General features: G+C 36.6%; 2 long non-coding RNA genes across 2 annotated transcripts in view; one reads left to right on the top strand and one right to left on the bottom strand.

The window, feature by feature from the left end:
* Positions 1-20,157, top strand: part of LOC141386313 (uncharacterized) — a 152,329-nt gene that overhangs the window by 88,851 nt on the left and 43,321 nt on the right. The gene's annotated exons all lie outside the window — the stretch shown is intronic.
* LOC137490673 (uncharacterized) lies at positions 3,928-7,254 on the bottom strand. Its single transcript, XR_011010578.2, has 6 exons — positions 7,075-7,254; positions 6,686-6,829; positions 5,849-5,965; positions 5,716-5,757; positions 5,308-5,394; positions 3,928-4,923 (listed from the first exon to the last, which is right to left on the bottom strand). It is a non-coding gene; the product is annotated as an uncharacterized lncRNA (long non-coding RNA).

The following is a 20,157-nucleotide window of genomic DNA, read 5'->3' on the forward strand; positions in this document are numbered from 1 at the left end:
TTTTACAAGGTGATGGAATCAATAACATTTAATTGTTTTAATTTTCCGCTTGCTTTATTAGCAATCTCAAAATCTTGTTTTAGATTAAAATAAATGCATCAATGGATTTGCTAACACACATGGCAAGGCTTGAGATATGAGGTTTGTCAATCCTCAAGTTATTAAAGCCAATGCTAGATTCAGCCAGAGGGCAAAACACCTGGAGAAAAATATATAAACGGACATGCATGAACTACGTACACCACAGACTGTGTGTTATGGGAATGGAGTATGAGTAAGTCAACTGTATTGATTTACACGGCAGCAACTGTGAGCGTTTGATACCGTAACTGCATTCTGGCAGACAGGAGATTATCATACGATATGGATAATATCTAACTGTCTGTCAATTTTATCTTGTGTGAAACGAGAAATCTATTATGTGTTTTGTGTTTGGAAATCCTGCTTTTAAAGGGTTATGAACTGCTTTTCTTTTCTTTTCTTTTTTAGATTTTGAAATGTTTTCTGATGTCCATTTGCACTGTTAGCAAGCATGCTTTCATTTCAAAACCTCTAAATTTAAAAGTAATTTCTAAATTTCTGTTTAAATGTCTATTTAAAATATAATATTTTCTATAATGGATCCAAAAAACTGTGTAGTTGTTGTTTTTTTGTTAGTATTTATTTTCTATCCTGTTCTAAAGCAATGAAAAGCTGCTTGTTCAATCTACTTATTTTAAATGAGCTGAAACATCATAATTATTAAGATTATTAAGACAACTTTTCTTATATGTTCAAGTCACTTAAATTTGTAAAAACAATTAAGTTTATTTAATCGATACATGTTGGGACAACAGGAAAGAATTATGAGGAACCTAACACTTTTTACAATGTTGAAGCAGTGCTTTATTTTATTTTATTTTATTTTATGTTATTTTATTTTATTTTATTTAACATCTCGCTGAAATGGATTCTGACTGGTCAATCACAACAATCCAAAGAATGTTATTCCCAGATAACAACCACTAAACTATAGGCATAGGCTTAACCTAACTTAACTAATAAAACAGACTTAACATAACTTGACCATTTATAAACATTTGGGACTGATTAATACATATTAGTGTAGGCTGCATTTAGCCTTTTCTTTCTGCAAGCTTTCCCCTCTTTCTGGGGGGTCTTAAAACGTCTTAAATTTTAAAAACAAAGAGTATTGAATTCGCTGAAATATCGTGTTGTACTGTAGATCTTAAATCATTTTGGACAGGTCTTAATTTTTCTTTGTCCATGTAAAGCTAACCAATTGGGCTAATGTCTGTCTAATCGCTAACATTCCATCACAATAAAAGTTTTAACAAAATTATCTTCTTACAATCACATTTGTTATCATTGTTTTTTTATGTTTTAACTGGGACATTGGAAAAATTCCTGAGTGTGTACCCTAGTGTAAATCTGAAATTTCATTTATAATGGTCTTTAAAAAGTCTTGAAAAGTCTTAAATTTGACTTCACAATTGTTCACTTTTGTGGTAAGTAGCTCCATAATAAGTGGGATAATGTACATCTAGGTGTTTTTTTCACAGACTAAAGCCCTTCAGTCTTATACAACATGCTGATAAGCCTGTCGGGCTTTATTCTGAATGAACAACCACCTGTATGTACATTATCCCTTACTTAAAAGTGCTTAAAAATGTTTAATATGACATATATTTAATTCCAAGCATTCTCTTAGTTAGACCTGCATAATGGTTATTGATCGTGTGTCTTAAATATACATGAATGAACAGGTAGGGGGTTTCTTTTCAAAAGAAATGAAAACAAAAAAGTCTGCTGTCAGTAATATTTTTTAAAAAAAGGAAGTATTGCGTTCTTAAAATAAGAGGATGTCTCAATTTATTATTCTATTAATTGGTAAAGCTTTATTCGCTAGAAAAAAACTTTCTTTCAAAACTATACACATCAAATGGTATAATAGAGGTTAGAGGACTAAACCTGTCCAAATCATTGTAAAAGGAGCCTAAAAATAAACAGCTGGCCTCTCGTTTGAACTCATCTCATGTGCCAAATCAAACAGCTAAGAAGTGCAAAATGAGCTGCTTCAGGAAATCAAAATAATTACACATATAAAAATGATAGCTTGGCTGAGCCACGGCAATGTTCAACACCGTCAGCTTTTCAACCACTGAAGGAGGAATGTTGGTCAGTGTAAAGCCTCTGAAAATAAACTTCAATAAAACCACCATTTGACAGAAGTGTAAGAGTTTGTGCTCACTAAGACTTCATTTCCTCTCCTCTGGGCATCTCGAGCTCTTTTCAGAAAAACTCTGTTCAGAAATCTTGTGGATTTGATATTCGTCCTGAATATATTGACGTTTTTTTAATGCATCTGATATGCACATTGAGTGCAAGCTCATGCCAGAGATGAAAGGAGCTGTGATTTCCTGAATGGATGCGCAAACAAGAATTGTTTTTTTCATCAACTCTTTTTGACATTTAAATGTCTGTAAAATATTTTTTCTGAGATTGCTAGAATTTGTCTTATTCTTTCTTTCCACCTAACTGATTGCATGTTGAGCACACAAAGTTCAACGGATAATTCCCAGGCTTTTACAGTCTCCCCGACCAAAACAAATTACAGTTAAGTGTTGAATGGATGGAAACTTATTTAACCAGCGATGGAGAAATAATGGTGCTCAGACCTTCGGGGTCTCTATCAAATGATGGCATGTCTACTTAGGCTGTATGAATATGTAAGCAAAACCATCCATTACTTTAGCACAGAAAAGTGTTCTTCCAGAAAGGAAAGCAGTCGCCGTTCATGGATGGTCTCTTAGAATGTTAATGGTGAAAGGCTAAACATTTGAAGAAATTTTTCAGCCATTTATGCTTAAGTGTCAATTCATCTTTTCAATGCATTTCTTCAACAAAGTGTTTGTTATAAGTGCAGATAATTCATATTTAACATTATTTTTTAAAGACATGCACTTAAATAAATGGCAATTCTGCAATATGTGTGATTATTTTTTGACTAAACATTTAGCTGTATATAGGACACACCACATTCTCTTATCTAAATAGCACACGTGGTTGCTTTGTGCTGGTTCATTGCCTGGTCAGAGGGTGGTTTCTACATTGGGGAAACCTTGTAATGAGACCTTGATCTCTGCTCAATGCGCTGAAGAGGCAGATCAAGTGGGCTTGGTCTTCTTTTATAGCAGTTAAGCCCCGCTACAGTACGTGGTCACATCAAGGCCTTAAACCAACATACTGAATTTGGATCCAAGATTTGCTTCCAGCTCGGTATTTGCCACTGTCACACTTCCACACATGCTGCACATTCTTGCATTTTCAATCTATTTCTCCGATTCTGTTTAAATTAGTATTAATTTTTTAACATGTTCAACGTTCTATGAATTTTTTAGGCTGGAATTTTGAGTTGTTTTTTTTTTTGAGTATTTTTCAGTCTTGGGTAAAATTCTTTTTATTGTTTTTTCATAAATTATGGGTTCCATTTTTTTAAATTAGGTTGGCAGATTTGGGGGGTCGTGGGGGGGGGTGGTACATTTCTCTCACTTTAAGCAGCCATAACTACTAGGTACTTACATCAAAAAAATAATTACAATGTTGTTATCATATTGTATTGCACAACACTTTTCATGCTATTGAGGTGGTACAGAGGTACACTGTTAGACATTTCAAAGGGTTTTTACAGTAACTTACTGGCAACACTGTTGCCAGTAAGTTACTGTATTCTAGATTTACAGTATACAACTGTAAATCCGTTTACAGCATGTTACCGTAGTGTCTGAAAATGGTTAACTACTGTAAAAACCTAAGTTAACAGTTAGCTACTGTAAACCTTTTAATTTTGTCCTAAATATTTTATAATATAATTTTATTAATATTATTTTAATACTATAGACCTAAAAAAGACACAATTACAAAATATTAACAAAATAAACACTCTTTATTTAAAACATTGGAGATGCTTAAAACAAGCTTAAAAATGTGTAAAAACATTACATTTCAATCATTCAAAATATTTTATTTTAAGAAAAAAAAACATTGAAAATGACAAAGCACATTAACATACATGTACAAAACTAATTTAAGTGTCTGACCTGCATATTGTTGAGAAAAAAAAAACAATTGTACTAAGTACTACTGACATTAAACCAGACACAATTACAAAATATTCCATTCTTTAAAACATTAATAATGCTTAAACCATTTAAGGAAAATGTGTGAAAATTACATTAAGCAATAAAATCAACACATTAAAAATAAATAAATCACACAAAGCACTAGAACATAAATGTACAATAAAAATTTAAACTTCTGAATTGCATATTGTTGGAAAAATAAATATTTGTAACTATTAGCCGACTCAGAAACAACCCAACTTTAAAATATTACTAGTTCTGGTGTCAAATGCTCAACAAGGTCTGAATTCACATGTTCAAATGCAATTCATCTTTATTTCTATTGCACTTTTACTATGTAGATCAATGATGTTAAAGCAGCTTAACATAGAAGTTCTTGTAAATTGAAGCTGCTTCAGTCCAGTTTTCAGAATTGAAGCAGTAAATGTCACTGCTGAAAGTCTAAACACTGAAGAGCAAATCCACCGATCCACCAATCGTAGCCAAGTGATCCAGTGGCGACAGTGGCATGGAAGAAACTTCACCAACTGACGAAAGTGTAGAATAAAATCCCTTGAGAGATACCAGGCTCAGTTGGGCACGACCAGTTCTCCTCTAGCCAAACTTGTGCAAGGCCGCAGTCTAGGCACCAGAGGCTTGAAAGTTCACCAGCGGGTGGTCAGGCTGGCCCATTGGATCAATGCGGAAACTCATTGATCACGTGTGTCTTTTAGGATTCACTCCTCCATGACCACCACAGCATCTGGTCAGGATTTGGCCCAGTCCAGGATTATGAAGAACTCTGGATAAGGACAAACAGACTAACATAAGCATAGAAGAAGCTTGTTTAAAAAAAATAAATCATATACTGGTTAATTATTTTGAAGCATGGCAGCTAGGTTGGGGTAGTTTTCAGCTGGTACTGAGCAACTGGCTCCTGCTCATAACCTGCTCACTACCATGTTTAAAAGATAACTAACCAGAACGTCCTGTTTATTTTTTTCCCTAACAAGGTTTTACAAAAACATTGTAGCATTTGTGATGGGTTGATTCACGGCAGGACAGATTAGACTATTTGTTTTATGTATTCCTAATAAACTAAAACTGACTGAATACTGATAAAACTATTGAGAGTGTCTCACCTAATCCAAGTTCTCAGTTAGCTGGTGAAAGAAGGGTAACACACTGTTGTTCATGGTTGTCATTCTCTTCACTACTTCTCCTGCTATCTTCTGGCTCACTCTGGTTGTTGCTGTGCATTTTGTTTCATCCTCTGGAATTATTTATACAAAAAATTGTATTATTTTATTTATTACAAAATATTTAGGCAACATGAAATGGGGAAAAAGACATTTAATACATAGACAAATGCATGTATCCCAATACTAATTATTGTATTTTGAAATGTCTCACCCATGACAGACCTCAATCTGCTCAAAAATATTATAAACAAAGATGAAAAAAAAACCTACTAAATGGTTTAATAAAAAAGGGAAAACGATTTTTTTATTTAGCTAGCAACTAAACATGTGACACATTTTGTATTAAAAGTAACGTTAATATATTGAGAAACAAATAGATGTACAGTACTTACTGTTGTATGAGGTCCAGTTTGCACAGGCAGGCTCCCAGTATTCTATATTGAGACCATAAAAAAGCCAAAAATACAGATAAGAATACCATGCTACAATCCACAACCTCCACACAACTTTTTTTTATTTGTTTACCTTGGTTGCTTACTGGTCTTGCTTATTTTTTAAGCATAAGGCTGTGCTGATCAAGATGTTCCTCTGAAATGCTGTTTGTTTCTTCAGACAAAACCTGCTGCTGTGCCAGTGCCATATCTAAACAGAAAAAAAATATAATGGTAACTATTATGTTAAACCAAATGTCAAGAGTTGTGATAAAAAAATAATTAGCAAACAATAAATAGCAAAAAGGTGGTTATTAGCATAATGCATAGAGGTAAAATTGGTTTTATATCAGCAGATTCAGACTTCCCCCTTAATAATTTAATTTCATAAAAGTATTATTTGCAAACTCTAAATAGCGAAATCATTTTAGCAGCTAATGACTATCAAAGTACAACATGCTCACGGTCAAATAAACAGTGTTAATGTTGATTTCAAGTCATACTGGCATGCTAATTCTGATCGAATATTCAAAGTAACATGGTAAACAGTATAGAGTCTTCTAAATGAACGAATGTGCGAATATAAAACCAACTTTACCTCTATGCATATTGTAACGTTATAGATTTACGTTAACGTTCTTATAGGTTACGTCGCGATGTTATTTTCTCAAGCTAACGTTATAAGTTACTCTAAACCAGAGAAAAATAAGTTCACAACATCTAATATATATATAGTATAAATCAATATAAGTTAAACGTTGCACGTTAAAATGAGTTTGAGTCCAATTCAGTATAAACTTAGCTCAGTTTAGCTAACAGTTAACATTACCATTTAAAGATCGCTTCAGCCAATGTTGCCGAGCAAACAAATGCTAATAGAGGTGCTCAAATCAATGTCGAGTGTTGTCAGCACAGACAGACGCGCTTTTACCTGGATTATTTGATGGTCTTTCATTCATATTCTTCTGGGGGAAAACACTCTCTGCCGGACCGTTGTCTCGTGCTAAGTGTCCTCCAAAACTGTCTGCATACCTCTGGTTCCCTCCTAAACCAAAACCCGCTGCAACACCGGTTCCTATGTAAATAAATAAAAAGATATGACGAGAACAATGGCTAATAGTCATAAACAGTCTTATTTAAAGTAATAGTAGTGTTAATGTAATAAATTAAATAAAGGTAACATCTTAATAGATGATATATTTCTCAAATGGGCGAAATAACGCCAAGCCAGAGAAAATAATAATAGCCAACTTTATACTTTACTTTGTTCTATTCTCGTCCACAAAACATTCTGTAAAATGAAACACTGCCTCAGCTTACCAGAGTAAAGTTTGTTAAATCTAGTATGTTCTTCAGGCACACTAATAAATTGTCCTCCAGAATTGCTCCAGGGTCCTCAGGCAAAATGTGGTGCAGAGTAGTCGAATCGCCGCAAGGTGGCGTTGAAGCAGTTGTGGAAAATACAGTATAATACACGAATTTTTACAAATACAGTACATCGCTGTATATGTTGTTCGACGTCACACTAAATTCCCATAATGCAACGGTAAATACAGTTATTTACCGTAAAAGGAATTTGCAGTATTACACTGGGTGAAATACAGTAAATAACTGTGTAATTTACAGAAATGTCTAACAGTGTAGGGTTAAAGGGATAGGTTTGGTGGTATGTAATTATGGGTGGGTTAAGGTGTAATTGATAAGTTAACAGTGTAATTGTAAATATAAATACAGGAATATATTATAAATGTAATTATATGCAGATAAGTTTTAAATGGGTTAAGTGGGTGTTAATATTGGTTGAATTTAAACAAACTAAATTTAATTTAGTATTGCTCAACTTATTTGTCAGTTTAAATTCAGCCCAAATAAATAGTTTACAACCACTTACCTTAAAAAATGTTTTAAATACAAAGAATCATCTTTAAATCATTATTTTAGTGTACATTGTGCCAACTTATTATTTTAAATATATGTATATAGTAACTTAGGTCACATAGTCAAAGACTATAAAATACACAAGACGTGTCACTCTTACAGTTTTGAATGGGGAAAAGTGTAACAGTCAGTATGGCAAATGAAGCCCCACCTACTTGTACAGGAGCCAATAAGTGATTGTTTCTGCGTATTTTGCCTGATTCTAATGTTTAGAAATAAAACTAACGAGACAGTTATTTTTAATTTTATTGGTAATTTCTAATATGAAACTTTATCGTAAACTTGGCGAGTAATTTTGGAGAATTTGATGTTTCCACAGAATGCTGTAGCATACTAACAGAGAGGCATTTTAAAGATAGCCACAGAGTGAAGTGATTTGCTGTAAATAGACTTTGACATAGTATAGGTTGGAACTTGGTTGAGTTTATATTTTTAAGAAATGATGTGATTTTTGTGTTAGCCAGTGACTGGGCTAAATGCCCCTTTACCAAACAACCCAGCAGTTGTTGAATTATTGAATGTGGGCTTTCTGAGCCTCCTCAGAAGAAACTGGTTCTCCTCAGAATCCCTGAACTGGTGCATTTCTCTTTGAATCTATAAAAGTTTTACTGTGCTTTAAGTCTTATTATTTTATGTAGAACTACATACAGAATTGCAATCTCCGTGAGCAATTGAGTGTTGCATCCGTGCTTTTGTGTGACAGCAGAACAGAAATGTTTTGAATAAAATAATTTATTTTTTCTCCTCAAAGATACTCTTGATGCTAAAATAAATTCTTAAAGCTTTACAATATGGGCAGTTTATTTGTTGGTCACTGCATCTTTTGGATGTGAGTGAAAAGGAGAGTCACAGTTACTCCACTGTTAAGTTGAGGCCAGTTCTGGCATGAGAATCTGTCGTCATGGTGGAAATGTGAAATAACAGACACTGGCTGATGTGTTTGTTAAATGAGGTTAAATATAGCTGTTTTGTATACAGGTTTAACACTACCAAATTTGTTATTTTATGAACTGTAATACAAGTATCATATAACCTTGTTACAATGTGTGCTTAACAAATGTTAAGAGATTAGATGAATTGACATGAAGGGGACAAAGCCAATCCCTTGTTCATTGTTTCAGTTACATGGGTCTCTGAAATCGTTGATCATAATTGGTCACAGATTATTTATTCTAATGTAATAATTTATTTTAATTGATTGTCTCATTGAGCGCCACGGTGGCTTAGTGGTTAGCACTGTCACCTCACAACAAGAAGGTTGCTGGTTTGAGTTTCAGCTGGGCCAGTTGGCATTTCTGTGTGGAGTTTGCTTGTTCTCCCCGTGTTGCCAAGGGTTTCCTCCGGGTGCTCCTGTTTCCCACTCAGTCCAACGACATGCGCCATAGGTGAATTGAGTAGTCTAAATGTACCATAGATTATGAGTGTGAATGAGTGTGTATGGGTGTTTCCCAGTACTGGGTTGCAGCTGGAAGAGAATCTGCTGTGTAAAACATATGCTGGATAAGTTGGCGCTTCGTTCCGCTGTGGCGACCCCTGATAAATAAAGGGACTGAATAAATGAATAATTATCTCCTTCTATTTAAGTACACATGTTGGTGGTGTTCTATTGATCTTATTATGATCAGTGTGTGTTTTAAAAGTTTGTAAATCTCTCTAATATATCTTTACATTATTGCTGAATTAATTGGGGTCTGTAACAAAAGCTGTCATTGTTTGATCAAACACAGATAGATGGATAGATAGATAGATAGATAAATAGATAGATAGATAGATAGATAGATAGATAGATAGATAGATAGATAGATAGATAGATAGATAGATAGATAGATAGATAGATAGATAGATAGATAGATAGATAGATAGATGGATGGATGGATGGATGGATGGATGGATGGATGGATGGATGGATGGATGGATGGATGGATGGATGGATGGATGGATGGATGGATGGATGGAAGTAACTGTTTAACAAAGGCATACATTGTTGTGTATGTATGCTAAATTTTGTGTTAATAGACTTTCACAAATAATGCCATATTGACTGAACTTTCGAATCTTTGTTTGAAAGACAAACAACCTTCCATTTGTCTGCAAACGATCCATCCAAGAAACAGCTTTCGGCTCAAGTTTCCCTCACAAATATCTGTCATCACACAGGTCAAAGTGGAGATTTCCTCAACACTCAAGAGAAATATTTCCTCAGCATGTTTCTATGATGCACTTAACACATATAAATTATAATATAATGCTTTGAAATACAACCATTTCAGGTACTCCTTTGGGTACAATTAGGTGCTGCTGGTCTTGTATTTTTTTTTGTGAACAAATTCATGCATCTTCCATTTTGTTGTGTCAAATTCATGCATTCTGATATGCATTTAATATGTTTTCCTTGCTGTAATCGGATACAGTGTCATAAATGTCACAATGGCATCAATTCTTTCAACGCAGATAAGAGCCTGCCTGTCGCACCTGTCAACAATCCAGTCATGACCAGAATGTTTTAGGCTTCGTAACGGTGAAACAAGATAGACCCATGTGTAAGAGCATGTTCAAAGCAAGTACTTTGGTCTAAGATTTCAAACATTTGGCAGAACCCCAGTGCGTGAAACCTGGTAAAGTTGTGTTGGTCAGAGCTGCTAGGAGCACAGTAAACTTCCATGCACCACTCGGGACGGGTAGAGCAAAAACATTCCAATCTTAACTTAGAGAATGCTTTCTACCCCTCCATCTTTATTCATTTCATCACTTTCTCTTGTGGCAAGTAGACCGTCCCCCAGGTGCCTGTTTCCATGTTGTTAATGTTTTGTTATCCAGCTTCCGAAAACATTATGTGGAATTACTGGTGCAAATTGCTCCACTGGTTGATTTATGTTCTGTTTGGCTGGCTGGAACAGTTCAGGGTTTGACGTGCCGAGAGCATCTGGTGGCGCAGGTTAATTGAGGGCGATTAAGGTGATTAATAGCTTTGTTTGAAGTAAAAACACAAGACAGAAAGGTTTGTGTTACACGCAAAATTTTCTGCTGGGGAAGAAGCCATCAACAGCCTGAAGGGAAAGGAAGCCCCAGCCGTAACAAATGTGAAGTAGGTGGTGAAGTATAGCCTGAGGTATGAGATACAGGTGAAAAGCTCCAGGCTAAATGGTAGCTAGTAATGGAAGTTAGTGCATGAGCCGTGGAGGAAAAAGCAATATTGACTCAAAGACCAATTCGCATAAAGAGACTCTGTTGTTGCATTATTATCTCATAAACCCGCTCTGGCAGAGTATGTGTATCTAAGCTCTTTCCCTGATTTGACAGATATTGTATGTAGTTGTAGTGTAGGACTGGTCGTGTATGTAGGAGGAAAGGTTGATTTGTTTAATTTTAGGGGTATTTATATAGTAGTTGATGACTGCTTGGGTTTCGGTAATCAGCTGTCCAACCAAGAATCAAACCAAATGAAATGCTCTCCAAAATATATGCAAGACAGATTACCTGGTGGTGTGTGACACAGGCCTACAGTACTGTACTGTAGGTACATTGTTATGTCTAAGCATAAGATTTATATACTGTTGGGGAATCAGATTTAAAATCTTATACAAAATATGTCAGTCGATGACATTAGCTTAGCACAAGTTATGCCAAAAATAATGTTTTGTTGAAAACAGAAAATTAAGTCAGTGAATGTTTTCATTTGTGTACTACCAGACTCTGATGAACTGACACCTACAGTATAACATATTTTACTTTAGAGGGCACCCATTTTACCCCTTTTACAATATTTAAGATAAGTCTTTTGTGTCTCCAGAATGTGTCTGTAAAGTTTCAACTCAAAATACCCATCAGATATTTATTTTAACAGATTTATTTATTATACATTTGTGCATATTGGAAATTGGAGCTGTTTTGACTTTGTAACTGTTTTCATGATCTGTGCCTTTAATGTAAATGAGCTGGTTCTGTCTGCCCACCGTTCCCACGTGCATGTCAGAGCTAAAGAGATTGCTCACTATTGCTATTGCATAAGCAGCACAGTGACAGACAGCAGTGAAAAGCTCCCTTGCAACAGTAAGAAATTTTCCTATGGTTATTTGATGTTTTTGTTTTGGAGATACTTCAAGCCTTTCTGCAACAAGTCACACACAATGTTGGTATTAAGTTTGCGCACATGCACATGTGCACACTTTCACACAGACACAAGCATTTGGCTTTGCACTGTTTTTGCATGGCAAATGTGACAGGTTACATTTTAATATTCACTGCTGTATGGATATCTGTTATGTTATTGTAGAACATAACCCTAAAGTCCACAAAGGGGAATTAAAGAGTCTTCTTTATAAGACATGCGGCTGTGGTGAAGAAATTCGAAGTGATTATACTGTCTTTATTAAAACACGCATTGTTTTAGAAATGCTTTTAACTTGTAAAACTCATTCTTGAGGTGCTGCTGATCACAGACAGCTGAAGAAATTGTTTTATCCCAGTTGCTTTTTCTTATGCAGACATGTTAATATGTGACAATAAATCAATCCGGTGGGCAGGAAAACCGCACTCCTACGTCACGTTGTGGTGGGCTTCAAAATGGGAGGGATTTGGATACTATTTTTAATGTCATAAAATTAAAAAAAGAGACTTACTGTGTTTCTATCATTCCAGTATGACTATGGACACACTATACCAGGGGTCACCAATCTCGGTCCTGGAGGTCTGGTGTGCCTACAGGGTTTAGCTTAAATTTGCCTTAACACACCTGCTTGGGTGTTTCAAGTATACATAGTATAACCTTGATTAGCTAGTTCAGGTGTGTTTGATTAGGTAGGAGCTAAAATCTGCAGGACACCGGCCCTCCAGGAACAAGTTTGGTGATCCATGCACTATACCTACACACAGTTCTGTCCAAACAGCTTACAAAATATGATTTTCATCATAGGTGCCCTTTAATAATGCAAACTATAATCATTTCCACTCTTTTGAGTTTTTTTTTTCACTCTTATGTTGAATTTGTGTGTTGTTTTTGTTCATTTTGGTGACATTTCTGCCTCAAGCCCACTGTAATTCCCTTCTGAAATCAAGTTCAATTAATTTAAATTATTACATTAATATATTTGTTCTGTAAGTTGTTACTCAGCATTCTTGCTGTGTTGCTTGAATCAAGAACTCTCTTTCTAAAAAAGTCTGTTCTACATTTACCCAAATTTGTTTAAAATGTGAAGAAACATCTATTGGTTTATAAAAGTAAACCAACAGTTTGGTTTGACCTAATTTTACTCAAAGCTTGGTTAAAACACTATAGAATGCACATACAGTGCACATGAACAAATGCATGGACATGCTGTTTGACCCATTTAATCTAAATAGTGAAAAACTGATGTGTATAATACATTTTTTCATTCATTCATTCATTTTCTTTTCTGCTTGGGCTCTTTATTAATCTGGGGTCGCCACAGCAGAATGAACTGCCAACTTATCCAGTATATTTTTTACGCAGCAGATGCCTTTCCAGCTGCAACCCATCACTGGGAAACATCCACACACACTCATTACCGAAGGAAACCCATGTGAACGTGGGCAGAACTTGCAAACTCCACACAGAATTGCCAACTGACCCAGCCGAGGCATGAACCAGCGACCTTCCTGCTGTGAGGCAAACATGCTACCAACTGCGCCACCATGCAGCCTAAACCATTTTTTAATGCTAATAAACACCTAAGAATAGACCAAAGCTAGACTAGTCATCAAATAAACAGAAATTAATGACTGCACTTGTAAAGTCTGTCTAATCTGGCTATTTGACGGTCTAGTTTTGGGCTGTTTTTAGATGTTTATTAGATTTTCACTGACAGTTTAGCCTTGTTTTAGCCAAGACGATATTGTTTAGATGTCTATTAGATGTCGATTACACACAAAATTGTTTGCTGGGCTAACTGTAGGCTCAGAGAATAGTGATGAACAGCTGCGTGTGTATAGACTAATCTGTCACAAAATGCAGCACACAGTCCTACATGACAGTAATAGTTTGATTAAGGTGTTTACATGTCTATACTGCACTTCAGTGACGCCTTTAAAATCAGCATAGGCTACTTGACATGTCCAATTTGATTTCTGTTTAGTTCAATTATGACCGTAGTCTGATTAAATGAATTAAAAATTGCTGTTTACATGGCGAACTCCTAATCAAAGTATTGTCTTAATCATATTAAAATCGGATTGTTGGTGTCCATGTAAACGTACTCACTGTGCAATTTATGTTAAAGTGAAATTATTTTGAAGTTGTTCTACATTTGTTCAAAATAGCACCCAATATTATTAAGTACGGTAGATCACACTTATGAGCTTGTAAGCAAACTGTAATTCTGTCTGAAACATTATCTTTTAAAAACAGGTTTTCAAAACCTGCGACAATAGCTTAGTGGTTAACATATAGCACCATGATGCTCATGGTGACCAGAGATCGATTCCTGGCTTGAGGTCCTATGCCGATCCTTCCCTTCTCTTTATTCCTAATGCTTTTCTGTCTGTCCTTTACTATCCTATCCCACTTAAAGGTGAAAAAAAAATTAATAAAAAATTATACTTTCGTTCTTGCTCTGCCCTACCAGTATGACAGAGTCTGATGAATCCTTTACTGAATGAACTGCATCAACATTACTGCATGAAAATTGGACTTAACTGGACTTTATCAGTAGAGATAAGTTTTGTTTCATTGAAAACATTTGTTGGTCTCAATCTCTCTCTCTCTCTCTCTTCTCTCTCAGAAATATATAAATAGACAATGGGAGAAAAAGATGTGAATGTGTGAATTCCGTAACTATATGCAGTAAACACCAGACTATTAAGAGTGACTATTGCTAAATACGATTGTAACATATAGCCAGAACTATTAGAATGAATTGCATCCCTTAATCCACCCTGTGGTTTCCGTTACTCGCAGAATTCACAGCATGGATTGTGGTGTCTGTAATAGTAATCCAGTTAGAATAAATAGCCCTTAAACATGGTGTTGTTCTTGGCAGGTGAGCCTTCTGTACAGCTGCGGTGAATACAGGGTTTCTCTGCTTTATCACACCATCTCTCAGCTCCTTCATTCTGCCAACTCAACACAGCTCTCTCTTGCTGTCTGTCTATCTATCTGTTGCTTTGTCAGTCTGTCTGTTGCTGCTTCTCTAGCTCTGTCTCCTTCTCCACATGTCCTTTCTTTCCTTTAACTGCCTCTCGGTTTTCTCACTCTTTCGTTCTGCCAAGCCGCTGTCATTTCTCAACCTCCCACATCCTTCTGCTGCCCACATTTATACCCAGCATCATGAGTAAAGGTTTATGTGTAGATCACCCTTCCTCTTCTCCACTGGAGTCTGATGCTGGTGCAATTAATCATGAATAAGTAGGTGCCAATACTTCTGAATGCCGTTTTTTATGGTGTAGTGACCGCATAATACGCAGAGGAGGATTGGTTTTCCTTGGTTCTGGGATTCTATGGTTTATGTTATATGATTAACGGCTAACCAGATATAAAGAAGGTAAATAATGTGTTAATGGTTTCACAGGGTTGGGATTACACTTGTCTGTATATTACAATGTATTGCATTAAACTCCCAAGGTGTCCGTGCACATGTGTTTCCATAAGGGAGAGCACTGGGATAAGAGTTATCTGCTAAAACGCTTAACCGGCAAATGAAGACTTCGCTATTGTGAGCCTACAGCTGACCACAAGTGTTCGAAACAATCTATTCAATTCAATTCATCTTTATTTCTATAGTGCATTTTACAATGTAGATTCTGTCAAAGAAGCTGAACATAATCAAGTTGTAGTAAATTGAAACTGCTTTTGTCCAGATTTCACAGTTGGAAGTTTAGTTTAGTTCAGTTCTGTCTAAAGGAAGAAGATAGCATCATTAAAAAATGAATTACTTTAAAACAATGCAACTATTTGCAATAATTTTCCCTGAAAAGCCTGATGAACACTTGCAGAATAGTTCAACCATAATTACAATTCTGTCTTCATTTGCTCAGTTTTACACTGATGAGCCAAATCTTGCCTGATCCATGGACTTTATAAAGACCTAAAAGTCTGCATGAAACAGAAGTTGCTGTGACTTATTTCAATATGTTAATGTACTTCCAACTGAAACAGACTATTGAGGGTGGGTCTTTCTTTTTTTCGCATCATTCATTCATTGCAAACTAACTATAATCAACTCTGAAAACTTTACTGACACAGTATCAATCTCCTAGAATCTACTAGATGTTAAGCTGCTTTGACACAATCTACATTGTAAAAGTGTTGTATAAATAAGGATGCATTGAAATGAATCGAGTTGTAATGGGGGCAGTTGAAGAATATTGTCATAAGCTGCCACTTCAAACAAGGGGCGAGGCCATAAATTTTAGATTGGCTGGACCCTGTTGAAAAAGGATTGACCTCGGTGCCTACTCTTAAACTAAGGCCCAATCCCAATTCTATTTTTGGATAAAGGATGCTGTTAATCATCAGTATTAAACATCAGTCATGATTCTTCATGCATTAATTACATGCCTTCTATTTTGGATTTTCCATAATAAAGACATTTTTTGTCTGAGTGGGCCAGCTTTCCATTTGAGTGGGCCAGTGCCACCCTGGCACTTACCTATAGCCCTGCCACTGCTTGAAACATGGCAGCAAATGGTCAGATTTTAATTGAAAAAATATCAGTGGATTAACAATTGATTTGATATTGGGGTCTATATGACCCCAGTCAACTTTTCCTTATTTTAAAAAAATAATTCCCTTTATCTTACTGAAAAAGAATTTGTAATGTTTCATTATTATCGACTATAGTCACATAAAAATGTACTGTAAATGTAGAATATTTTTTAAACATTTCTGGTATTTGGGGTTAATTGGTCTTTAAATTTTTTTCTATACAATATGGAGTAGTGTAGCATTGTGTATTGTCCTGAATAAAGAGGACACTTCCATCATGGACATCATTGTCATGAGGGGGTGAACTTGATCTGTTGCAGTGTAAAGTGCAACCCGGCTCATTGTGGAAACGTAGCCTCGCGGACGTTTCTGCGGACCGCGATTTACGTCCCGGGAGGTACGTATTCGAGCGTTTTTTTGTTTTCGCGGATCCGCGAGAGGCCGCTGTGCACGCTTTTTCACATCTCGGGCGCCTCTCGGGAGCGCGCGGCGCTCGTGCCCGCGCCGTTCTCGCGCGAAAAGCCGCCGGATCGGAAAAAAAAAAAAAAGCAAAAGCCCTCGTCTTCGACTGCGTTTTCGGATCCCGCCGCCTTCTCGCCCTTATTTTTCAGATTCCGTTTTCCGTCTTACCTGATTTCCGGAACCTGCTGTTCCCCGGACTCGATCCCGGTCGTCGTCCACCGCGGCCGACTCCGGCTCCTCCTCCAGGGCCTCCGCTCCGCCGACGCAACGCTGTGAGCTAAGCTGACAAACTGATTGCATCGGGAAAGCCCTCCACTCGGAGGCGAGCCGTCGGCCGGCGAGCACGAAGAGGAGGGGCAGAGCAGCGCCACACCGCCCCGCAGCGTTCGCTCGAAAAAAAACAAACGCGGCCTTTACGTACCTCCGGCCACGTAAATCGCGGTCTCCAGAAACGTCCGCGGGGCTACGTTTCCAAAATGAGCTTGGGTTGGTAAAGTGCAGTAGTAAACCCTGAGGATTATCCAGCAGAACTTTGCCCAGATCATTACTTTCCCTCCACTGTCTTGGTGTGGCAAACTGGCGCCATCACTTCCCTAGTTAAATGATGTACACATAGACGGCTTTGAATGTGATCTATAAAAAAGATACTTATTGAACCTGCTGCCTTTTTCCACTGCACCAATGTCCAGTTCCAACGCTTGTTTGCCCTTTGTAGGTGCTTTTCAGATAGTGCTCATCATTGACACTGTTACTGAACTTCATCTACACAGCCCCAATGTTGTGATACATTCTTTGATTAAGAACATTAACATTTTGCGTGACTTGTGCAACAAAAGACTTTTTTAATCACACCACACAGGATAGTCTTTATTGCTCTGCCACTTCGATAAACATTGTGCAACCAGCAGTGTCTCTAGCTTATGGTTTGCCTCTTCCTGTACCAGTAATAGTAAACTCTCACCACCGCTGACCTTGTGGTTTCAGAGCTTACCTTCTAATCTGTCCAGACCATATGTGGCCTTTCTTACCTGTGACTGGTCAGAATGGTTTGGCTTAACAGTTCATTTTGTGTTAGCCCAACAGCTTTTTAATTTAAAGGAAAAATCCGGGCCTTCCTTTTAATTTAGTTAAAGTGAATCCAGCCTATTTAGGTATGTTGTCAGGCATTTTCAAAATTCACACTTTTTCTATCTAATCCTACTTCAAATGTCTTCTATATTTTGACAAGGACATCAGGTACTTAATATTTTGATTGACTATATGGTTTGGGAATGAATATGAAGATAAATAAATGACAACATTCATTATTATTGCTATAATGTTGTGTTACTACAATGTTGTTTAAGCTCTATTGTAAAATGGTGAAAATAAATACGCCTGTGTCCTATGCTTAATAATATTTTACATTTTCTTTTGAGAAATGTTTTAATTAAGATGATTATTTAGAACATTTTTCTTTAAATCGTTTTTTGGATTGGTTCCAGTAGAAGTCAGAAACAACAGCAGACTTTGACTACTCACCAAACTTTTATACAATTTTAGCCCTGTAATCCTTCTCTCACAGTTTTTCAGATGTTAATTAAAATTTCTAATTTACGCTTCTACTGATTTCTCAATGAACGAAAATTGTTTGAACCTGAAGAGTTTGGATAGTTAGAGTGAAGGCTAATGGGTAGAGCGTATTGAATCATGCAGAGTAATGGCTCCAGTGGTTTAACATTCAAGAAAGTCTGTGCTTTGAATTGGAAATGTAGATTTTAGGAACCAGGCGACCCAAGAGATTGTAACAGTATAGCTACACAGCTGCTGCAGTCAGCACAGGTTCTGCGTTGGCTCCATCTGAACACCAAAAAGTCAGTGCTTCAGTTTAAGGGATATGGGAAAAAAAATCTTATGATGGAAGGCGAGAGACCCTTTTCACCCAACAGTAATGTTTTAAGTGTGTAATATTTCAGTCCCACAGTTGGTTTCTTTAAAAAAGCATGTCTGGAAGTATATGTATTTGCTGAGAGAGATTGGTTTTTGAATTTACAGAGACAACATTTTGACTGTAAGAGATCTCAGATTTTCTTGTTAATAAATCAGTTTGTTTCACATTGCTGGCAGATCCCTTATTCTGCAAATCAACTTGAAACAAGTATTGACGAGACTCTGTTTGATACCTAAATATTCAGAATAGCATAAAAAAGGGACTGTTGTTTCTTGAAATATTGAGTATTTTCTGCATTATTGATTGCACATCCCAAACTGTGAAGTACTTTGAAACTGCTTAGGTAGTTTTGCGCATTCCTTCTTGCTGGAAGCGCTGTATTATCCGACATACTGAAGGAATGTATATTAAACAGATTTAAATACATTAAAACTGCTTGGAAGCTTTTTGGCACTGGCTCCTTCATGGTTCCCCACAACAAATACTTACTTAGAAATCAAGACTGTAGAAGTTTTGTTGCCTTGTGGAAACTGTGTGTTTATCCCAGGGCTAAAGACACATGACTCAAGAGAGTTTTTTATTGGACACAGCAGGTGAGCGGCAGAGGGCCAGCCCACCCACACTGAAAGAGACACCCCCTGTTTGACAGAAGAGGGGAGCCGTGTAACCCAAGAGCAACAGGGCACGCAGGGGTTTTTCAGGGTTATGCATGCCAAGCGCAGGATCACAATCTGGCAAATTCTGCTGGAGTTGGAAGCTGGCACTAGGTTCAAAGGCTTGGACCTTGATTCTAAATGTTGTTGATATCATGTCAGGAGCAAGAATATGCTGATATCTCGATTACACAAACAGCTTAGGGTGACTTCATGCTAGAGCAGACTGTGAGAATAAATAAACCTACAATGAAAGGGGTCTAGGGGTGCTGTCTTAGAATAACAATTTTGCCCACTAGTAAACTGTGGAGTCTGCTTTAGCACTAGTAGCGTGAAATTTGCATTTGCCTCTTTTAGCGCCATGTCCAAAAGTTTATCTGAAGTATACGGTACTGTATGTGTGTATAGCACTGCTGTTCACCCAAGAGCTCCAACACTCTGGAACAGCCTCCCTCCTCATATCATAATCCTGTAACTCACTGGAATATTTTAAGTCCTTGCTGAAAACATATCTCTAATCTATTTCTTACTACTGCCCTTAGGGGCGGAGTTGGTGAATTGATGTGCAAAGGATGTGTTCTTAACCTGTTTTTTTTTTTTTCTGTACACCCCTGATATAAAGGTACGCAAGCTGTTATGGGTTTTACCTTTTCAAAAGATACAAACTTGTACCTAAAATTTGCACCTCCATATTAATACCACAAGGTTACATATTAGTATCTAAAAGTACAGAAGTTTCCTCTTAAAATTTGTAGGTACTG

The sequence above is a fragment of the Danio rerio genome, chromosome 6 (genome assembly GCF_049306965.1).
Source record: "Danio rerio strain Tuebingen ecotype United States chromosome 6, GRCz12tu, whole genome shotgun sequence".
In the NCBI taxonomy this organism is placed as follows: Eukaryota; Metazoa; Chordata; class Actinopteri; order Cypriniformes; family Danionidae; genus Danio; species Danio rerio.